The following is a 23,006-nucleotide window of genomic DNA, read 5'->3' as shown; positions in this document are numbered from 1 at the left end:
TAGGGCCGGCTCTCCCGGGGGGGGGGGGGGGGGGGGGGGGTGACCAGGGCCGGCTCTCCCGGGGGGGGGGATGACCAGGGCCGGCTCTCCCGGGGGGGGGTGATGACCAGGGCCGGCTCTCCCGGGGGGGGGTGATGACCAGGGCCGGCTCTCCCGGGGGGGGGGGGGGGATGGCCAGGGCCGGCTCTCCCGGGGGGGGGGGGGGGATGACCAGGGCCGGCTCTCCCGGGGGGGGGGGGGGGGGGAGGGGATGACCAGGGCCGGCTCTCCCGGGGGGGGGGGGGGGGGGAGGGGATGACCAGGGCCGGCTCTCCCGGGGGGGGGGGGGATGACCAGGGCCGGCTCTCCCGGGGGGGGGGGGGGAATGACCAGGGCCGGCTCTCCCGGGGGGGGGGGGGGGGGGATGACCAGGGCCGGCTCTCCCGGGGGGGGGGGGGGGGATGACCAGGGCCGGCTCTCCCGGGGGGGGGGGGGGATGGCCAGGGCCGGCTCTCCCGGGGGGGGGGGGGGGGGGGAGATGACCAGGGCCGGCTCCCTGCTCTAACCCTAAGCCCGGAGAGCCCTCCTGCCGAGGCCCAAGCTCGGGCGCCCCGCTCCCGCACTTACCCGGCTCGGTGGGCCTGCGGACTCGGGTGGTTGCGGTGGATCCACGAGCTCCCGTGGGTCGGGCTGCCTCTCCGGGGTCGCCGCTGCCTCGGGCCCGACTCTCGGCCGCTGTGGAAACGCAGCACGAGCGGAACTCGCAGGCCTTCTCCGTCACTTCCGGAAGTCTGCAATCCGGAAGAAGAGAGCGGCCCGGAGCGGTGCATGTCCCCGAGTGTGAGCCCGGAGCGGTGCATGCAGTCCCCGAGTGTGAGCCCGGAGCGGTGCATGCAGTCCCCGAGTGTGAGCCCGGAGCGGTGCATGCAGTCCCCGAGTGTGAGCCCGGAGCGGTGCATGCAGTCCCCGAGTGTGAGCCCGGAGCGGTGCATGCAGTCCCCGAGTGTGAGCCCGGAGCGGTGCATGCAGTCCCCCGAGTGTGAGCCCGGAGCGGTGCGTGTCCCCGAGTGTGAGCCCGGAGCGGTGCATGTCCCCGAGTGTGAGCCCGGAGCGGTGCATGTCCCCGAGTGTGAGCCCGGAGCGATGCATGTCCCCGAGTGTGAGCCCGGAGCGGTGCATGCAGTCCCCGAGTGTGAGCCCGGAGCGGTGCATGCAGTCCCCGAGTGTGAGCCCGGAGCGGTGCATGTCCCCGAGTGTGAGCCCGGAGCGGTGCATGCAGTCCCCGAGTGTGAGCCCGGAGCGGTGCATGTCCCCGAGTGTGAGCCCGGAGCGGTGCATGTCCCCGAGTGTGAGCCCGGAGCGGTGCATGCAGTCCCCGAGTGTGAGCCCGGAGCGGTGCATGTCCCCGAGTGTGAGCCCGGAGCGGTGCATGTCCCCGAGTGTGAGCCCGGAGCGGTGCATGTCCCCGAGTGTGAGCCCGGAGCGGTGCATGTCCCCGAGTGTGAGCCCGGAGCGGTGCATGTCCCCGAGTGTGAGCCCGGAGCGGTGCATGTCCCCGAGTGTGAGCCCGGAGCGGTGCATGTCCCCGAGTGTGAGCCCGGAGCGGTGCAGTCCCCGAGTGTGAGCCCGGAGCGATGCATGTCCCCGAGTGTGAGCCCGGAGCGGTGCATGCATGTCCCCGAGTGTGAGCCCGGAGCGGTGCATGTCCCCGAGTGTGAGCCCGGAGCGGTGCATGTCCCCGAGTGTGAGCCCGGAGCGGTGCATGTCCCCGAGTGTGAGCCCGGAGCGGTGCATGTCCCCGAGTGTGAGCCCGGAGCGGTGCATGTCCCCGAGTGTGAGCCCGGAGCGGTGCATGTCCCCGAGTGTGAGCCCGGAGCGGTGCATGTCCCCGAGTGTGAGCCCGGAGCGGTGCATGTCCCCGAGTGTGAGCCCGGAGCGGTGCATGTCCCCGAGTGTGAGCCCGGAGCGGTGCATGTCCCCGAGTGTGAGCCCGGAGCGGTGCATGTCCCCGAGTGTGAGCCCGGAGCGGTGCATGTCCCCGAGTGTGAGCCCGGAGCGGTGCATGTCCCCGAGTGTGAGCCCGGAGCGGTGCATGTCCCCGAGTGTGAGCCCGGAGCGGTGCATGTCCCCGAGTGTGAGCCCGGAGCGGTGCATGTCCCCGAGTGTGAGCCCGGAGCGGTGCATGTCCCCGAGTGTGAGCCCGGAGCGGTGCATGTCCCCGAGTGTGAGCCCGGAGCGGTGCATGTCCCCGAGTGTGAGCCCGGAGCGGTGCATGTCCCCGAGTGTGAGCCCGGAGCGGTGCATGTCCCCGAGTGTGAGCCCGGAGCGGTGCATGTCCCCGAGTGTGAGCCCGGAGCGGTGCATGTCCCCGAGTGTGAGCCCGGAGCGGTGCATGCAGTCCCCGAGTGTGAGCCCGGAGCGGTGCATGTCCCCGAGTGTGAGCCCGGAGCGATGCATGTCCCCGAGTGTGAGCCCGGAGCGGTGCATGTCCCCGAGTGTGAGCCCGGAGCGATGCATGTCCCCGAGTGTGAGCCCGGAGCGGTGCATGTCCCCGAGTGTGAGCCCGGAGCGATGCATGTCCCCGAGTGTGAGCCCGGAGCGGTGCATGCAGTCCCCGAGTGTGAGCCCGGAGCGGTGCATGTCCCCGAGTGTGAGCCCGGAGCGGTGCATGTCTCCGAGTGTGAGCCCGGAGCGATGCATGTCCCCGAGTGTGAGCCCGGAGCGGTGCATGCAGTCCCCGAGTGTGAGCCCGGAGCGGTGCATGTCCCCGAGTGTGAGCCCGGAGCGGTGCATGTCCCCGAGTGTGAGCCCGGAGCGGTGCATGTCCCCGAGTGTGAGCCCGGAGCGGTGCATGTCCCCGAGTGTGAGCCCGGAGCGGTGCATGTCCCCGAGTGTGAGCCCGGAGCGGTGCATGTCCCCGAGTGTGAGCCACGAGAGGTGCATGTCCCCGAGTGTGAGCCCGGAGCGGTGCATGCAGTCCCCGAGTGTGAGCCCGGAGCGGTGCATGTCCCCGAGTGTGAGCCCGGAGCGGTGCATGTCCCCGAGTGTGAGCCCGGAGCGGTGCATGTCCCCGAGTGTGAGCCCGGAGCGGTGCATGTCCCCGAGTGTGAGCCCGGAGCGGTGCATGTCCCCGAGTGTGAGCCCGGAGCGGTGCATGTCCCCGAGTGTGAGCCCGGAGCGGTGCATGTCCCCGAGTGTGAGCCCGGAGCGGTGCATGTCCCCGAGTGTGAGCCCGGAGCGGTGCATGTCCCCGAGTGTGAGCCCGGAGCGGTGCATGTCCCCGAGTGTGAGCCCGGAGCGGTGCATGTCCCCGAGTGTGAGCCCGGAGCGGTGCATGTCCCCGAGTGTGAGCCCGGAGCGGTGCATGTCCCCGAGTGTGAGCCCGGAGCGGTGCATGTCCCCGAGTGTGAGCCCGGAGCGGTGCATGTCCCCGAGTGTGAGCCCGGAGCGGTGCATGTCCCCGAGTGTGAGCCCGGAGCGGTGCATGTCCCCGAGTGTGAGCCCGGAGCGGTGCATGTCCCCGAGTGTGAGCCCGGAGCGGATGCATGTCCCCGAGTGTGAGCCCGGAGCGGTGCATGTCCCCGAGTGTGAGCCCGGAGCGGTGCATGTCCCCGAGTGTGAGCCCGGAGCGGTGCATGTCCCCGAGTGTGAGCCCGGAGCGGTGCATGTCCCCGAGTGTGAGCCCGGAGCGGTGCATGTCCCCGAGTGTGAGCCCGGAGCGGTGCATGTCCCCGAGTGTGAGCCCGGAGCGGTGCATGTCCCCGAGTGTGAGCCCGGAGCGGTGCATGTCCCCGAGTGTGAGCCCGGAGCGGTGCATGTCCCCGAGTGTGAGCCCGGAGCGGTGCATGTCCCCGAGTGTGAGCCCGGAGCGGTGCATGTCCCCGAGTGTGAGCCCGGAGCGGTGCATGTCCCCGAGTGTGAGCCCGGAGCGGTGCATGTCCCCGAGTGTGAGCCCGGAGCGGTGCATGTCCCCGAGTGTGAGCCCGGAGCGGTGCATGTCCCCGAGTGTGAGCCCGGAGCGGTGCATGTCCCCGAGTGTGAGCCCGGAGCGGTGCATGTCCCCGAGTGTGAGCCCGGAGCGGTGCATGTCCCGCCCCGAGTGTGAGCCCGGAGCGGTGCATGTCCCCGAGTGTGAGCCCGGAGCGGTGCATGTCCCCGAGTGTGAGCCCGGAGCGGTGCATGTCCCGAGTGTGAGCCCGGAGCGATGCATGTCCCCGAGTGTGAGCCCGGAGCGGTGCATGTCCCCGAGTGTGAGCCCGGAGCGGTGCATGTCCCCGAGTGTGAGCCCGGAGCGATGCATGTCCCCGAGTGTGAGCCCGGAGCGGTGCATGTCCCCGAGTGTGAGCCCGGAGCGGTGCATGTCCCCGAGTGTGAGCCCGGAGCGATGCATGTCCCCGAGTGTGAGCCCGGAGCGGTGCATGCAGTCCCCGAGTGTGAGCCCGGAGCGGTGCATGTCCCCGAGTGTGAGCCCGGAGCGATGCATGTCCCCGAGTGTGAGCCCGGAGCGGTGCATGTCCCCGAGTGTGAGCCCGGAGCGGTGCATGTCCCCGAGTGTGAGCCCGGAGCGGTGCATGTCCCCGAGTGTGAGCCCGGAGCGGTGCATGTCCCCGAGTGTGAGCCCGGAGCGATGCATGTCCCCGAGTGTGAGCCCGGAGCGGTGTCAGTCCCCGAGTGTGAGCCCGGAGCGGTGCATGCAGTCCCCGAGTGTGAGCCCGGAGCGGTGCATGTCCCCGAGTGTGAGCCCGGAGCGATGCATGTCCCCGAGTGTGAGCCCGGAGCGGTGCATGTCCCCGAGTGTGAGGCCCGGAGCGGTGCATGCAGTCCCCGAGTGTGAGCCCGGAGCGGTGCATGTCCCCGAGTGTGAGCCCGGAGCGATGCATGTCCCCGAGTGTGAGCCCGGAGCGGTGCATGCAGTCCCCGAGTGTGAGCCCGGAGCGGTGCATGTCCCCGAGTGTGAGCCCGGAGCGGTGCATGTCCCCGAGTGTGAGCCCGGAGCGATGCATGTCCCGAGTGTGAGCCCGGAGCGGTGCATGCAGTCCCCGAGTGTGAGCCCGGAGCGGTGCATGTCCCCGAGTGTGAGCCCGGAGCGGTGCATGTCCCCGAGTGTGAGCCCGGAGCGGTGCATGTCCCCGAGTGTGAGCCACGAGAGGTGCATGTCCCGAGTGTGAGCCCGGAGCGGTGCATGCAGTCCCCGAGTGTGAGCCCGAGCGGTGCATGTCCCCGAGTGTGAGCCCGGAGCGGTGCATGTCCCCGAGTGTGAGCCCGGAGCGGTGCATGTCCCCGAGTGTGAGCCCGGAGCGGTGCATGTCCCCGAGTGTGAGCCCGGAGCGGTGCATGTCCCCGAGTGTGAGCCCGGAGCGGTGCATGTCCCCGAGTGTGAGCCCGGAGCGGTGCATGTCCCCGAGTGTGAGCCCGGAGCGGTGCATGTCCCCGAGTGTGAGCCCGGAGCGGTGCATGTCCCCGAGGTGTGAGCCCGGAGCGGTGCATGTCCCCCGAGTGTGAGCCCGGAGCGGTGCATGTCCCCGAGTGTGAGCCCGGAGCGGTGCATGTCCCCGAGTGTGAGCCCGGAGCGGTGCATGTCCCCGAGTGTGAGCCCGGAGCGGTGCATGTCCCCGAGTGTGAGCCCGGAGCGGTGCATGTCCCCGGAGTGTGAGCCCGGAGCGGTGCATGTCCCCGAGTGTGAGCCCGGAGCGGTGCATGTCCCCGAGTGTGAGCCCGGAGCGGTGCATGTCCCCGAGTGTGAGCCCGGAGCGGTGCATGTCCCCGAGTGTGAGCCCGGAGCGGTGCATGTCCCCGAGTGTGAGCCCGGAGCGGTGCATGTCCCCGAGTGTGAGCCCGGAGCGATGCATGTCCCCGAGTGTGAGCCCGGAGCGGTGCATGTCCCCCGAGTGTGAGCCCGGAGCGGTGCATGTCCCCGAGTGTGAGCCCGGAGCGGTGCATGTCCCCGAGTGTGAGCCCGGAGCGATGCATGTCCCCGAGTGTGAGCCCGGAGCGGTGCATGCAGTCCCCGAGTGTGAGCCCGGAGCGGTGCATGTCCCCGAGTGTGAGCCCGGAGCGATGCATGTCCCCGAGTGTGAGCCCGGAGCGGTGCATGTCCCCGAGTGTGAGCCCGGAGCGATGCATGTCCCCGAGTGTGAGCCCGGAGCGGTGCATGCAGTCCCCGAGTGTGAGCCCGGAGCGGTGCATGTCCCCGAGTGTGAGCCCGGAGCGATGCATGTCCCCGAGTGTGAGCCCGGAGCGGTGCATGCAGTCCCCGAGTGTGAGCCCGGAGCGGTGCATGTCCCCGAGTGTGAGCCCGGAGCGGTGCATGTCCCCGAGTGTGAGCCCGGAGCGGTGCATGTCCCCGAGTGTGAGCCCGGAGCGGTGCATGTCCCCGAGTGTGAGCCACGAGAGGTGCATGTCCCCGAGTGTGAGCCCGGAGCGGTGCATGCAGTCCCCGAGTGTGAGCCCGGAGCGGTGCATGTCCCCGAGTGTGAGCCCGGAGCGGTGCATGTCCCCGAGTGTGAGCCCGGAGCGGTGCATGCAGTCCCCGAGTGTGAGCCCGGAGCGGTGCATGTCCCCGAGTGTGAGCCCGGAGCGGTGCATGTCCCCGAGTGTGAGCCCGGAGCGGTGCATGTCCCCGAGTGTGAGCCCGGAGCGGTGCATGTCCCCGAGTGTGAGCCCGGAGCGATGCATGTCCCCGAGTGTGAGCCCGGAGCGGTGCATGCAGTCCCCGAGTGTGAGCCCGGAGCGGTTCATGCAGTCCCCGAGTGTGAGCCCGGAGCGGTGCATGTCCCCGAGTGTGAGCCCGGAGCGGTGCATGTCCCCGAGTGTGAGCCCGGAGCGGTGCATGTCCCCGAGTGTGAGCCCGGAGCGGTGCATGCAGTCCCCGAGTGTGAGCCCTGGAGCGGTGCATGTCCCCGAGTGTGAGCCCGGAGCGGTGCATGTCCCCGAGTGTGAGCCCGGAGCGGTGCATGTCCCCGAGTGTGAGCCCGGAGCGGTGCATGCAGTCCCCGAGTGTGAGCCCGGAGCGGGTGCATGCAGTCCCCGAGTGTGAGCCCGGAGCGGTGCATGCAGTCCCCGAGTGTGAGCCCGGAGCGGTGCATGCAGTCCCCGAGTGTGAGCCCGGAGCGGTGCATGCAGTCCCCGAGTGTGAGCCCGGAGCGGTGCATGTCCCCGAGTGTGAGCCCGGAGCGGTGCATGTCCCCGAGTGTGAGCCCGGAGCAGTGCATGTTCTTGAATGTCAGCCCGGAACGGTGCATGCACCCCCCCCCCTGTCAGCCCAGAGTGATGCATGCAGCTCAGAGTGTTGTTTGCATCCCTGTGTCAGCTTGGAGCGATGCATACAGCCCTATGGCAGCCCAGAGCGATGCCTCAGCCCAATCTCAGCCCTGAGCAATGCATGCAGTCCCATGTTAACATGAAGCAATGCATCTTTTGTGGACACTTGCCATGATAAGAAACAGGAGCAGAGTTTGCCATACGGCCCCTCGAGCCTGCTCCGCCATTCATTAAGATCATGGCTGATCTTCTACCTCAACTCCACTTTCCTGCCCGATCCCCACATCCCTTGATTCCCTTAGAGTCCCAAAATCTATTGATCTCAGTCTTAAATGTACTCAACGACTGAGCATCCACAGTTCTCTGGGGTAGAGAATTCCAAATAATCACGACCCTGTGAGTGAAGAAATTCCTCCTCATCTCAGTCCTAAATATCCAACCCCTTATCTTGAGACCATGTTGCCTAATTCTAGACTCTCCAGCCAGGGGAACATCCTCTCAGCATCTACCCCGTCAAGCCCTCTTAGAATCTTATATGTTTCAATGAAATCATCTCTCATCCTTCTCAACTCGAGAGAATATAGACCCATTCTACTCAATCTTCCCTCACAGGACAACTCTCACATCCCAGAAATCAATCTAGTGAACATTCGTTGCACCGCCTCTAAGGCAAGTATATCCTTCCCTAGGTAAGGAGTACTGCACACAGTACTCCAAGTGTAGTCTCACCAGAGCCTATATAATTGCAGCAAGACTTCCTTACTGTTGTACTCTCACCCCCTTGCAATAAAGGCCAACATACCATTTGCCTTCCTAATTGCTTGCTGTACCTGCATGTTAACTTTCTGTGTTTTGTGTACAAGGACACCCAAATCCCTTATAGTACGATCACTTATACTAAACAAAACCTCATTTCCAGAATTTAGACAATTCGCATCTTTTGTGGTCAAATTAAGTCTGTTGACATTTAAACATTTTTTCCTTTAGGTGTTTGATTTTATGTCAACACGAAACATTGATTAGTCGCCTCCTGGCTGGCTCGCCAATTTGTTACAGATTTCGTGGTGATACCAAGTGGTAATGAATGTCTCAAAGCAAACGTAAAGATATCAAAGATTTAGACAACATAGATCAAAACAATACTACCCCGTTTGATCTCTGGGCAGAGGTCGTAATTAACTTGGTGACGTGGTCGTTTCGAGTTTTCCAGTTGTAAGGTAGTCTTCTGATAGTCAGGTGTTCTTCTGTCAGCTGGGAGGGCTTCACTGATTCCTCTGCCCTGAGCTCAAAAGACATTGGGTTTTTATGTCTCCCCTGGCAGGAAACTCGCACCATATATGGAACAATATTCATAAGACCCTTATAGATTAACAAAGTTGTTTTCAAAGAATTCCAGATGGTCAGCTTGTTTTAACATTACTCATTTAACCACAAGACTCTTGCAAAGTCATTTTTGAAAGAATTCAAGGTGGTCAGTTTGTTTTAACATTACTCATTTAACCACAAGACCCTTTTCAAGGTAACATTGTCTAGCTATCTAGCCATGGTCCTGGTCTTATTGTTATCTTTCGATTATTGTTCCGTCTTTTTGGTCATTGTTCCTCTTTTATCACGTAGCTGCCATGTCTAGCAAGGACGGTGACACGGATCAATCGCTAGTCAAAGGTTAACAGTTTACAATTCACCAAAATAAACTGCAGACTCAGCAAAATAGGCAGCACTGCCTGCAGAGCATGATGGTTAGTAGCTTTAAGAAAAAGATGTCAATTTTTCCCTATTTCTAATATTCTCACACCGGACTATAGCAGTACAGCCCAGCGACCATAGTGCCAGACTATATCAATGCAATTTAGTCTTTTACTTGTCATACTGAAGCAATGAAGCTCGGTGACCCTCCGTGTCACACAGAAGCAACGCAGCATTCCATTAGAGCAGTGAATTCCAGTTATCTCAGTGCAATGCTCCAAGCAATGCAACCTAACCCTCAACATCAGGCTGGGCCAATAGACCCAGATATCAGGGGTTAGGCTAGAACAATGCGGGCTATTGGCAACAGTCTAAGTAATGTAGCCCTTCAGCCAGGGCCAGTCTATATAGTCTAGCTGATCTCATGCAATGTAACTGATACAACCAGATAGCATTAATGTCGTTTCACTCAGGGCCCCGGCTTGAATTAATGCAGAATGACTATTAGGTCAGTTTGCTGTGCTGCAATCTAGCATTGGGGTTATCCTTTAGTGGTGAATACCTTGACCAAGAATAGAATGCTTGTACCCAAAGGTAGGACATCAAAATGACAAAGTGGCATCACAAAGGAGCTTCATCTGATAATTTTGGGCTTCAATACTGTTTGTTTAAATTCACGATTTCTATGTTGAAAACCGACTACTACTGTTATAAATAGAATATGTGATGTCTAGCCAAGCTTATAAATATCGCCATAAGTGTGGCTGACCAGAAAACTCATAAGTGTTGAGTCACAAACGGGCTATCACCATCCCACGATGCGAGGCATTTATATTTTCATATAGCTGATTATGTTTTAGCACTGGTCCAGATGAGATGCATCCTAGGTTGCTGAGGGAAGTAAGGGTGGAAGTCGAGGAGGTACTGGCCATAATATTCCAGACATCCTTAGATACGGGGGGTGGTGCTAGAGGACTGGAGAATTGCAAATGTTACACCCTTGTTCAAAAAAGGGTGTAAGGATAAACCCAGTAACTATAGCCCAGTCAGTTTAACCTCGGTGGTGGGGAAGCTTTTAGAAACGATAACCTGGGACAAAATTAACAGCCACTTGGACGAGTGTGGATTGATTAGGGAAAGCCAGCACGGATTTGTTAAAGGCAAATCGTGTTTAACTAACCTGATAGAGTTTTCTGATGAGGTAACAGAGAGGGTAGATGAGGGCAATGCAGTTGATGTGGTGTGTATGGACTTTCAAAAGGCGTTTGATAAAGTACCGCATGGTAGGATTATCATCAAGATTGCGGCCCATGGAATAAAGGGGGCAGTAGCAACATAGATACAGAATTGGCTAAGTGATCGGCAACAGAGAGTAGTGGTGAACGATTGTTTTTCGGACTGGAGGGAGACGTACAGTGCTGTTCCCCAGGGGTCGGTGTTGGGACCACTGCTTTTCTTGATATATGTTAATGACTTGGACTTGCTTGTAGAGGGCACAGTTTCAAAATTTGCAGATGACACGAAACTTGAAAGTGTAGTGAACAGTGAGGAGGATAGTGACAGGCTGGTGGCATGGGCAGACACATGGCCGATGAAATTTAACGCAGGAAAATTCGAAGTGATACATTTCGGTAGGAAGAACGAGGAGAAGCAATATAAACTAGAGGGCACAATTCTAAAAGGGGTGCAGGAATAGAGAGACTTGGGGGTATACGTTCACGAATCTTTGAAGGTGGCAGGGCAGGTTGAGTTGAGAAAGCGGTTAAAAAAGCATACGGGAAACTGGGCTTTATAAATAGAGGCATAGAGTACAAAAGTAAGGAAGTCATGATGAACCTTTATAAAACAAGGGGGGGGTGCGGGTTGAGGTCATGTGATGAAACCTCCAAGAATACGTTCAACCAGAATTGACAACCCTAGCATGATTTCAGTTGGAAAAATAGTTTAACCGAGCGTTCCTGACTTACTATCGTAGCCCGAGGAAATAAATGGAAATTGGTAGCTTTACTGACTAAGCCAGTAGGAAGCTGCCATGTTATTTTTAACAGCAGGAACTATGGTAATGCACATGTGGTGTAAGGGGTTAGGGTTAAGGTTAGAGTTAGGGTCAGAGTGTGCTTGCCTGCAGCTCAGCACAGAATCATAAATGATACAGCACAGAAGGAGGCCATTCAGCCCATCGTGCCTGTGCTGGCTCTTTGAAAGACCTATCCAATTATTCCCACTCCCCTGCCCTTTCCCCATTGCCCTGCCAATGTTTCCTTTTCAAGCATTTATCCCACGCCCTTTTGAAAGTTACTATTGAATCTGCTTCCACCGCCCTTTCAGATAGAGCATTCCTGATCGTAACAACTCACTGTGTAAAAAAAATTCTCCTCATCTCCCCCCCCCCCCCCCCCGGTTCTTTTGCCAATTATCTTAAATCTGTTTTCTCTGGTTAGCAACCCTCCTGTCAGTGGAAACAGCTTCTCCCTATGTACTCTGTCAAAACCCCTCATAATTGTGAACACCTCTCTTAAATCTCCCCTTAATCTTCTCTGCTCTAAAAAGAACAATCCCAACTTCTCTAGCCTCTCCGCATAACTGAAGTCCCTCATCCCTGCAGTAGTTGGATTTGAGACCGATTACTGGACTTGGCCTGGCACAATGGATAATTCACCTTGTGCTCTCAAGCCCAGCCATTGCAAACAGGCCTACCATTCATGGGAAACCTCCTTGATGTATATTCAGTGAGTTAGTGAACGTAGGTATAGCTCATTCAAATAGCAAAGCTCTCATAGTTCTGGTTATGTCACCTGGAAGTAATCCCTGCCACCTGATGGATTCTGATGTTAATCAATGAATGAACAATTTCATATTCGTAGTTTGATATCTGAAAAATGCCAGACTTGCTGTTAAATAACATTGTGCTTGTCACATAGCATTGAACAGAGAAGGCTGAGGAGTGACCTGATAGAGATCTTTAAGATTATGAAAGGGTTTGAAAGGGTAGACGTAGAGAAGATGTTTCCACTTGTGGGGAATCCAAAACTAGGGGTCATAAATATAACAGTCACCAATAAATCCAATAGGGAATTCAGGAGAAGCTTCTTTACCCAGAGAGTGATTAGAATCTGGAACTCGCTACCACAAGGAGTAGTTGAGGCAAATAGCGTAGATGCATTTAAGAGGAAGCAAGATAAACACATGAGGGAGAAAGGAATAGAAGGATATGCTGATAGGGTTAGATGAAGAGGGGTGGGAGGAGGCTGGGGTGGAGCATAAAACACCGGCATGGACCAGTTGGGCCGAAAGGCCTGTTTCTGTGCCGTACATTCTATAAACAAATAGCTTATTAAGTTCAGGTTTGTAGAGGTGAAATGAAATAGTTGCTATATTTTGACAAAAAACATAAGAAATAGGAGCAGGAGTAGGCCATACGGCTCTTCGAGCCTACTTCGCCATTCAATTAGATTATGGCTGATCTTCTACCTCAACTTCACAATCTCTTGGCCTATCCCCATATCCCTTCATTGACCTCTGCAGAATATAAGTACATGTCAAGTACTGGATAAATGGAACACACTGTGAAAGTTTCCGGTACTCCTGAAGTGATCTTGAAGGGACATTCTCATCTCAGGGAGCCATGGAGATCAACATTTTATTTAAGCATAAGCGTATTTGCATTAGATTAGATTGGATTTTAGATCAGAATTATAACTGGAAGAAAAGGCAATATCCATTTACGTATTAAAAAGTGTGAGTGGCTGCCACGTTCTGAAGGCACTGCGTCCGTAGACGGCACTGTGAGGGACCACGTTATGTGACCCATGAAGTACAGTGGGATTCAACTAAGGTTATGTGATAGCCCCACTCTACTGAGCCCAGACTTTCCCTTCCCTGCAGTGTTAAGAAGAGGTTTGCAAGATTACCTGCGTGCAGTTTAATGTAAGTGTTGCGGTTTGCTCTTCCCCCCCGTCTCCCCTCCCACCCACCTCGCCGCGAGTCCATAGGCTTAAGATGAAGAACAGCACGCTAAATGTTTATAAGATCACCCAGATTCTGTAATGTTGAAGCAATGATCCCAGGGAAGACACTTTGTAATGAGTGTGAATCAGAAATGATGACCACATTTGTCTTGGCGAGCCTACAGTGACGCCAGTGAGGTAAAAACCATTTTGGCACCAACCTTCCCTCATTGCACAGTGCTACCACATTTATTGTACTCCCTCCTCTATCTCAATGCAGTAGCTGAACTGCAGATGCACAGAATAGCATTTCCAGGAGCCCCTTTTATTCCCCTCCACCCCCATGCAGCATATCCAACTGCCCCGTCCCCCCGCCCCTTCCCCAATTAGCATTTTCAGTTTGTGGACCCTGCCCCCCCTGCCCTCCACAATGTTGAAGAAATCTACCTCATGCCCTGAGCAGCAGCTCGAGCTCTCGCACACAGAGCAATTAATCCTTAACATTCCCAGCGTGTCCTTTCCCAGCACCACCGCCCCCCCAAATCCCCGCTCCCACTGTGCAGCACCTCCATCTCATGGACCACCCGCCCCCCCCCCCCTTTCCTCCTCCTCAGTCTTCTGTCCACAACTCTGCACAAATCCCCCTCAAAACCTTTGTATTACTCAGAATTTGGGAGAGCCTTTCCTTCCCCTCCTCCTCCTCCCCAGCTCCTCTCTTCTCCCCACTCTCTGCCTACCAATCCAACTGGACATCATCTGCCAATGGCAAATTCACTGAGAAATGAAATGTGGAACTATTATTTTGGGATTAATAAACAAGACAGAGTAAGTTTGTAATGTTCCAACTGCTACCTTTGTTTGCATGACACTATCATGTGGTTCAAAGTTTACAACACGTCCTTTGTTGTTCTTCCATAAAATTCCCAGCAAACATGAGTTGTTGACACCTGACTGAGATGCACTCCAACATTTACATTGGACGAATTGCTTCTTAAAATTAGGAATGGAAGATACACACGGAAGTACAACCCAAGAAAAATAGAACGGGCCAGTGGCAAGTCAGCTGGCCTCCTTGTAAGAAACAAGTTTTTTTGGCAGCATCCCCAGCAGTTGAATAAACAAGATGGTCGTCAGCTGCTCTGCCTAAAAATAAAATGACTGAGGAAAGCATTCAACTCAGCTGAAGTTTCGTAGTTCTTCAGCTACGCACAGTTAGATTGGTTACGGTAGTGATGAGAAATTGGGGTTTTGATAGAGTAAATAAGGAGAAACTGTATCTACTGGCAGGAGGGTCAGTAAACAGAAGCCACAGGTTTAAGATAATTGGCAAAAGAACCAGAGGGGAGATGAGGAGAATTTTTTTTTAAACGTAGCGGGTAGTTATGATCTGGAATGCACTGAAGGGGCGGTGGAAGCAGATTCAATGGTAAGTTTCAAAAGGGAATTGGATATATAGGTGAAAAGAAGAAAATGTGCTGGGCTATGAGGAAAGATTGGGGGTGGGGGGTGGAGGGTAGTGAGACTAATTGGATAGCTCTTTCAAAGAGCCGGCATAGGCACGAAGGGCCAAATGGCCTCCTTCTGTAAAATTAATTTACTGCAAAGAAGAAAAAAATATTCCAAGCTGGAAACTTGCTGCTATTTTAACGAACTCTGCTCTTATATGAAGCTTTTGTTTTCCCCACCCCGTACTAAAGATCTATTAAAGTTGAGAGAGGAACTCTTACCTCATAAATAAATGACAACAGTCAAAGACAAGGAAACATCATTCAGCCTATTGAAGCAAATCCAGCTCATACCCTAACTCTCCCATTATTACATCGAGTTACATAGAGCCAGAAACAGGCCATTCGGCCCAACTGGTCTATGCTGGTGTTTTTGCTTCACATGAGCTTCCTCCCACCTTACTTCAACTAACCCTAACAGCATATTCCTTTCTCCCTCATGTACTTATCTAGCTTCCCCTTAAATGCATCTATGCTATTTCCCTTAACTATTCCATGTGGTAGTGAGTTCCACATTCTCACCACTCTCTGGAAAAAGAAGTTTCTGCCTTTCAAAACAAAAAATAATTTATCTTGTAAGAGTTACAAATATCTGAAAATGAAAATAAGTAGTTGTAGGGACCTCAAAACAACTTTACAGGGTCCAGCTACTTTCGTGGGGAATCTAACCTCAGATACCTCATGTTAATTTGTGAACGGAGATCTTTCACAATGCACACCTACAATAATCCCAGACGGCAGTGCTTTCTACATCAAAAAAACGAGATCAGCTTACTAGCCAGGTAATGCATTCACACCAATGAACATATTCCTTATCTCAGTCTTGAAGAAAATAAACCTTCACATGAGACAAAAGCTAAGTGTGCCCCTGAAAGTTACCTTTCAGGAAAATGAAAAGTTTCTAAAAGCTGCATTTTAGCAGCTGATTTATAACTTCTTTGGGGACAAATGCTAAATAAAAACACTTTGTGTCTCACCTGTAATTCCAGCTCTCAGAAACCATCAACTCATCTTAACACTATTCCTGCCACAGGCTCGTGCACAAACCGTAAAAGAAAATAACATCCGATTGATTTGTTCCAATGTGTTTCAGTCCCACCCTCCAACTGATCTGATCAGTTCCAACAGGCTCCAGTCCCAGTCTCCGAGCAACCTGCTCTCCATCCAATCTGATTTGGTCCTAACAGCTTTCCAACTGATACACTCCAGACCCACCCTGCAATTCATTTGGTTGGTTCGGACGGATCAACTTCAAACAGATTTGATTGATTGAACAAAAAACAAAATACTGCAGATGCTGTAAATCTGAAACAAAAGCAGAAAATGCCAGAGACACTTAGCAGGTCAGACAGACCATTGAATGAACACAAGTCAGTTGATATGTCTCCAGCATCTTCTGTTTTTCTTTCTGATTGGTAGATACCAATTACCTCCAATCCCAGTGGGAAAAAAAGTTCATTTTCCTTGTGAAATATTAACACGTGTTGAAATGCTGAAATCTACATATCCATATTTTTGGGGAATTGGGGCTAAGAAGTAAAATAGCAACTTTAATACCTTTCCTTATGCTATATATTATGTATAGATTATATGGGACCTGTGTGCTCATGTGTGAGTTACAAGCCTACAGGGTTCCTATTTACTTTTCATTTATTTGTTCGAGATGTGGGCAACACTGGCAAGGTCAGCATTTATTGCCCATCCCTAGCTGCCCTTGAGAAGGTGGTAGTGGGCCTACTTTTTGAACCACTGTAGTCCTTGTGATGATGATGATGATGATGCTCCCACTTTTCATAGCAATTGTTTTTTTTTTAAACTGAGTGGCCTTCCAGACCACTTCAGAGGGCATTGAGTTAACCATGTAGTGTGGACTGGAGTCATGTGTAGGCCAGAGTGGGTGGGGGGTGCGAGGCTCCGTTCCTTGAAGGACATTTGTGAACCAGTTGGGTGTTTATAACTATCTGGCAGGTTTCATGGTCATTTTTCTGGTGCCAGCCCACAAATGACCAGATTTTATTAAATTTAGTCTAACAATTTGTCTTATTGGGATTTGAACTCAGGATCTCTGGATTCTTAGTCCAGTACCATGACCATTACTCGACCATACCCTTAAAATGTATTTGGATTATTGAATCAGCAGTGAATGTACATTTGTTTAAAAACAATACCTATGGATAAAAGGCTGAAGAAGGTAAGGTGTCTAAACCGTGATTATGCTAAACATGTCTGGTCTACTTGATTTAAGGAGCTTGGTGCTGATCCAATGTCACTTCCAATGGGATCACATAAGATACCAATGACCCACTTTAGAAATTAGAGCTGGCCACAAAACCTTTAGGATTTGTTGGAGGTGGACCAAGTTCAGGCTGACGTTATGTTCTTAAAGCTCACGTAGCTGTGTGTGACGTCAGCCACAGCCCAACACCATAGGGCATCATTATACGACAGCCTTCAACAGAACAGTTAGGTCTGTGGTAACATTAAATAAGGGGTTTAGGATCTCCTCTGATGGCTCAGCATGTAATTGAGCTATCTAGACCAGAAGGTCCCAGGTTTAAAATTCTCACCCTGGTTTTCCTAATTGCTCCATGGCCTCGCCCTCACTATCACCGTAACTTTCTTCAGCCCTACAACCCCGAGATCTCTGCGCTACTCCAATTCTGGCCTCTTGCCTACACCCGATTTTCATCGCTCCACCATTGGTGGCCGTGCCTTCAGTTGTCTAAGCCCTGAACTCTGGAATTTCCTCCCTAAACCGCCTCTCTCTCTCCTCCTTTAAGACACTCCTTAAAACCTACTTTGACCATTTTTTTGGTCATCTGTCCTAATAGCTCATGAGCTTGGTGTCAAATTTTGTTTGATAACGCTCCTTGGGACGTTTTACTACGTTAAAGGCAAGTAGTTGTTTAGTCTCTGGTGTGTGCAATCAGACGATCTCAGTCAAAATGGCAGTCGGGGTGCCAGAACTGGCCTCAGTGCTGGGTCATTGGTAATGTTACTAAAATGACTAATATTTTGACATATGCAACTTCAATTTGGCTCCAATAATCATAATCCTGTTACTTGGAAGTCTGGTTGTATCCTGCCTTTTTGTCTGCCTTGACTCTTAATAGCTTTGCAGTTCTCCCCCTAAATTGGTTTCCATTTTCTTCTCTTTTAAGGACTCCTTGTTCACACATGGGCTACCTTCCACTGCATCCTCTTTATATACCAATGCCTCACTAGACACATTGCTTCCCTTTCTTATCCTAGACAGTAAAACATCTCGGCTACCTTAATATGTCTGCCTGAGCCCCTACCAAGAGCTGACAAAACATGACGACACATTCAAAAATACATAAAACCTGCATGTAAACCAAAGATGTTAATAGAATTACAGAATTATACAACACAGGAGATGATCATTTGGCCCATCATGCTTGTGCTAGCTCTTTGAAAGAGCTATCCAATAAGTCCCACTCCCCTTGTCCTTTCCCCTTACCCCTGCAAATTTTTCCTTTTCAAGTACATATCCAATTACTTTTTGAAAGTTATTACTAAATCTGCTTCCACCACCCGTTCAGGCAGTGCATTCCAGGCTATGCCTCATTGCGTAAAAAAAATTCTTCTCATCTCGTATCTTGCAATTGTTACAAGTCAGCTGATAAAAGCATTTTCTTTAACTCTCATTCATGCTATTTCAAATCAAGACATCATACTGTGTCTTGCTTTAACTTATTCTATCTCAGGACTTCAACAACATGGAACTCCTTTTCTCTTTTACTCTTTACAAGCTACAGGCTTTCCAACCCAAGCTTAAATTTTTTTTTTAAGTTATGAATGCATGGAGAAAAGGCCATTAAGAAAAAGGCAAAAGGGATAGTTTTATAGTAAATAAAAAGTTATGCTAAATTTGTACGAGACATTGGTTAGACCATAGTTGGAGTATTGCATGCAGTTCGGGGGGGGGGGGGGGTGGGGGGGCGGGGGGAAAAGGAGATCAGAGACATGGAAAGATTGATTGGAGTGATACCAGGAATAAGAGGTTATTGTTGTGAAGAATGGCTGAAAAATAAGGACTTTTTCTACTGAGACAGAGCAATATTAAGAGGGGGATCTAATAGATGTTTTTTACAATTAAAAAGGTTTTGAGAGGGTCAAGTAAAAGTTGTCAAATTGGCAACAAGGGGGAATAGACTCAGGATTAGCACAAGAATGATAGGGAAATTGGGAAATTATTTATTCAAATACTTTGTCACAAGTGGCTATTGAGGCAGGGATAATAAGATCATTTAAAAAGGAAATGGATAAATATTTGAAAAGAATGTAAAAGAACATGGGGAAATTTGTTTAGAGCAGATAGCTCCAGTTAAGGAGCCAGCACCAGCCTGTGCACGCTTCCTTCTATGCTGCACCAGCTGTAACTTCCTGATTTGCTTTGCCTTCTCAAGATCAGTTTGGATGAAGGAGCTCCTTCAATCCATTTGATCTCAATCCTTCCAGAATATTAACACTACCATCTTCCTCTTTCAGAAGCCAGTTGCTTCATAATATGTATGGGTGTATACACATATATAAAATATATTAAAAAACGTTTCCTGACATCTGTGCCGAACCTGTCCTTCACAGTCCTGAAACTGTGTCCTGGGCGTCTCTGCAAATATTGTTCCTGGGTTACTTTCTCAATCCCATTAAGTATGTTTCATATCTCTATAAAAGTCTCCTCAGACATCTCTTCATGTTGAAGAGCCCCAACTTATTCTTTACGACTTTTTCCACCCTTGGTGGTGTTCTGCATTATAACCCTTCACCCAGGTTTCTGAGTTTAGTAAAAGCAATAAATAATGTAGACTTCATTCATGTTCAACAAGGTCACCAGTAGCTTCTCTACTTTCTAAACTTCACTTAAAATAAACCACATCTTACCAGGAGAAAGAGAAACTAAAGGATTCATTATTTAAAACAAAAACTTTTTTTTTAATATTTCATAATTCAGGTCAGAAGAGAAGCACACTCATATTTTTGTTACAACACAAGAAAGTATTTGAGTACAGAGCAATACATAAGCCACCTATAATTTGGTATTTCTATGCCACAGAGAGCAATGATGCACACACAAGCACGTGTTTCGGACAGAACTCACACTTGCATGACGCAGTCCAGTTGGAAGTGCATCTTCGAAGTTGGCCGTTAGCTTTGTGGTGTTTAAAGCACGATCACCTTTTCTTAAATTATCGTAATTACCCAATAACTCATTAAAAGGGCAAGATAATCATCACATAATTCTGGTCATCACTGGTCTCAGTCCTTTTTAGTCTCTGCTTTATGATGGTTAAAGGTCCCCCAATGGCTCAGTGGACGAGTGCGCCACATGGCGTGGTACCGAACTATGCCAACCAAGAAAGTCCCAGCCTTGAGCACTAGTCAGTGCTGAGTTACCTGATTTAAGCCTGGACATCAATATGGTGGGGAAAAAAGGTCTCACTCCCAATCGTTATCCAATGGTCCCTATTGGAAAGTGCGCACATCAGGTTAGGATATCAGATATGGCTCTGAGGCCTTCCACAGTTAAGTAGCTTGCCGACACTCAAATGTCTAGACTCCACATGACGAATGGTTACTTGGGCAAGGTATTTAAGGATTGCTTGCACCTGTGTTAATTGTAATCTTCAGAAGAAATGGGGGGGGGGGGGGGGAAATGGGAGGGAAAAGAAAGCTGGTCAGAAGTGGGCTGACGCAACCATTTTGTGTAGAATTTGTCCTGTATGAAATTTCCTGCCAGTTAAATCATGAACGGGGTAAGCAGGTTCACCGTTCAAGGTCACATTTACATTGTGCCTTTCATGTCCTCAGGATGTCCCAAAAGACTTCACAACCAATACGAATAACTTTTTTTAAAAAATTGTATTCACTCTTATGTCGGCAAATAAGACAACCAATCTGTACACAGTAAGATCCCACGAACAGTAAATGAGACTAACAACTAGTTGATCTGCTTTGATTGTGTTGGTCGAGGGATAAAACGTTGCCCAAGACACTGAGATCTCCCTTCCTCTTCTCCGGGTGGTGCCATAGGATCTTCTACATCCATCTGAAAGGCTAATAACCTCAGTTTAACGTCTCATCTGAAAAGGAGGCATTTCACACCCTCAGTAGTGCACTGAAATTTCAGTTAACATCAGAAATAGGATCAGGAGTAGGCCCATGGCCCCTTGAGCCTGCTCCGCCATCCAATAAGATCATGACTGATCTTAGACCTCAATTCCACCTTCTTGCCCGATCCCCATATCCCTTGATTCTCCAAGAGTCCAGAAATCTGTCTATCTCAGCCTTCAATATATTCAATGACTCAGCATCCACAGGACTCTGGGGTAGAGAATTCCAAAGATTCACAACCCTCACTGAAGAAATTCTTCCTCATCTCAGTCATGGCCGACCCCTTTTCCTGCGATTATGACCCTCAGTTCTGGACTCTCCAACCATAGGAAATAACCCCTCAGCATCTACCCAGTCAAGCCCCCTCATAATCTTATGTTTCAATGAGATCACCTCTCATTCTTCTAAACACCAGAGTGTATAGGCCCAGTGTACTCAACTTTACCTCATAGGACAACCCTCTCATCCCAGGAATTAATCTAATGAACCTTCGCCTCTAAAGGCAAGTATATCCTTCCTTAGATAAGGAGACCAAAACCACACAGTAGTCCAGGTGGGGTCTTAATTGTAATAAGATTTCCTTACTTTTGTACTCCAACCCCCTTGCAATAAAGGCCAACATGCCATTTGCTTTCCTAATTGCTTGCTGCACCTGCATACTAACTTTTTGTGTTTAGTGTACAAGGACACCCAAATCTCTCTGGACACCAACATTTAATAGTTTCTCATCATTTACAAAAATTCTGTTTTTCTATTCTTCCTATCAAAGTGAATAACCTCACATTTCCCCACATTATACTCCATCTGCCACCTTCTTACCCACTCACTTAACCTGTCTATATCCCTTTGCAGACTCTGTGTCCTCCTCACAGCTTACTTTCCCACCTAGCTTTGTATAGTTAGCAAACTTGGATACATTACACTCTGTCCCTTCATCTAAGTCATTAATATAGATTGTAAATAGCTGAGGCCCAAGCACCGATCCTTGCGGCACCCCACCTGTTACAGCCTGCCAGCCTGAAAATGACCCGTTATCCCTACTCTCTGTTTACTGTCCGTTAACCAATCCTCCCATCCATGCTAATATGTTACCCCCAACCCCCTGAGCCCTTACCTTGTGTAACAAAGTTCTGGATTATATGCTGAAATCCTGCAGTGGGGCTAGATCTCCCCAACCTTTAGACTCAAGTGCTACCACTGAGACAAACTGACAATAAAATGTTACTTTCTTAAATCATAGTTTAAAAATCAAACATGAGAAAGAGTTGGAAGGGTGTAAATAGCTCCTTTCATTGCAATTTAAAGACATCAGCCGTGACTCAGTAGTTGCACTCTCACTGCTGAGTCAAAAGGCCAGGGGCTCAAGTACCACTCCAGAGACTTGAGCACAAAATCTAGGTTGAAGCTCCAGTGCTGTACTGAGGGAGTGCTGCACTGTCAGAGGTGCCGTCTTTCGGATGAGACGTTAAACCAAGACCCTGACTTCCCTCTCAGGTGGGCAGAAAGGATCCCATGGCGCTATTTCAAAAAAAGAGCAAGGGAGTTCTTCCTGGCCAATATTTATCACTCAACCAACGTCACTAAAAAAGATTATCTGGCCAATACCACATCGTTGTTTGTGGGACTTTGCTGTGAGCAAATTGGCTGCTGCGTTTCCGATATTACATCAGTGACTACTTCATTAGTTGTAACGCATCCTGAGGAAGTGAAAGGCACTATATAAATGCAAGTCTTTCTTTCTTTTCAATTAGTATTACAAAGAAAATCATTCAAATGAAAAGTATCCTTTTAACAATGGTAACAGATTTATTTTGCCTCATTCAGCTTTATTTAATACTGTGGATTAATGCTCAACCAGAAACAAATCAATCTAAAATACTGTTGGTAAGTGACCATCAGGATCCGGTTGGATTCAAACTGCCTGCCCAGGGTGAGGTCCAAAGTGCTTTCAAACTCCCACTTTTGGCCACCTCAAATGTGTAGGTCGGTGTCCGTAAGGAGCTTTGAATCCTCAGACATATGAATCCCAGTGTTTTTTGCTAATGTCCCACTAGGATTGCTATCTTAGGCCCAATCTAAAATTGGACAGGACAGGAACTGGCATCACAGCTCGACTCATCAGGCTTGGCTGTGACCCCCTCCATAGTCAGTCCAAAAACAGGACAACCCTCACTTCATTCACAGTACTATTAACAACTGTCAACGGAAGGAGACCTTTGCTGCCCTCTGTCTGAAATGCATTCAAACCTGGGCTCTCAAGGAAAGAAGTGAAAACATTATTATATAGTCCACTAAAAAATATTAAGTTAATTAATCTTCCTCTGAATAAGCTCAGGAACACCAGAAGTGGAAAAAGACTACACTTCTGGTTTTTCAAAACATTGTCAACTAAAATTAATTGTGCACAATTTGAAAAATAAGTGTCTTTTCCCATTAATGAAATATCAAACATTTTTCACAACAGGAAATGGCCTAGGCCCAATATAAATTCCTA

At 51.2% G+C, this 23,006-nt stretch overlaps 1 protein-coding gene across 2 annotated transcripts in view; it reads right to left on the bottom strand.

Annotated features, from left to right (window-relative positions):
• The window catches only part of arih2 (ariadne homolog 2 (Drosophila)), a 75,224-nt gene extending 74,474 nt beyond the window's left edge, over positions 1 to 750 (bottom strand). For both annotated transcript variants that reach the window (XM_067998428.1, XM_067998427.1), the window contains exon 1: positions 607 to 750. The gene's annotated coding sequence lies outside the window, so the exon portion shown is untranslated. The remainder of the gene's footprint in view (positions 1 to 606) is intronic.
• Between the last annotated feature and the right edge of the window lie 22,256 nt (positions 751 to 23,006).

The sequence above is a fragment of the Heptranchias perlo genome, chromosome 17 (genome assembly GCF_035084215.1).
Source record: "Heptranchias perlo isolate sHepPer1 chromosome 17, sHepPer1.hap1, whole genome shotgun sequence".
NCBI lineage: Eukaryota > Metazoa > Chordata > Chondrichthyes > Hexanchiformes > Hexanchidae > Heptranchias > Heptranchias perlo.
The sequence above is the reverse complement of the archived record's forward strand: the minus strand, read 5'-3'. Positions and strand labels throughout refer to the sequence as shown.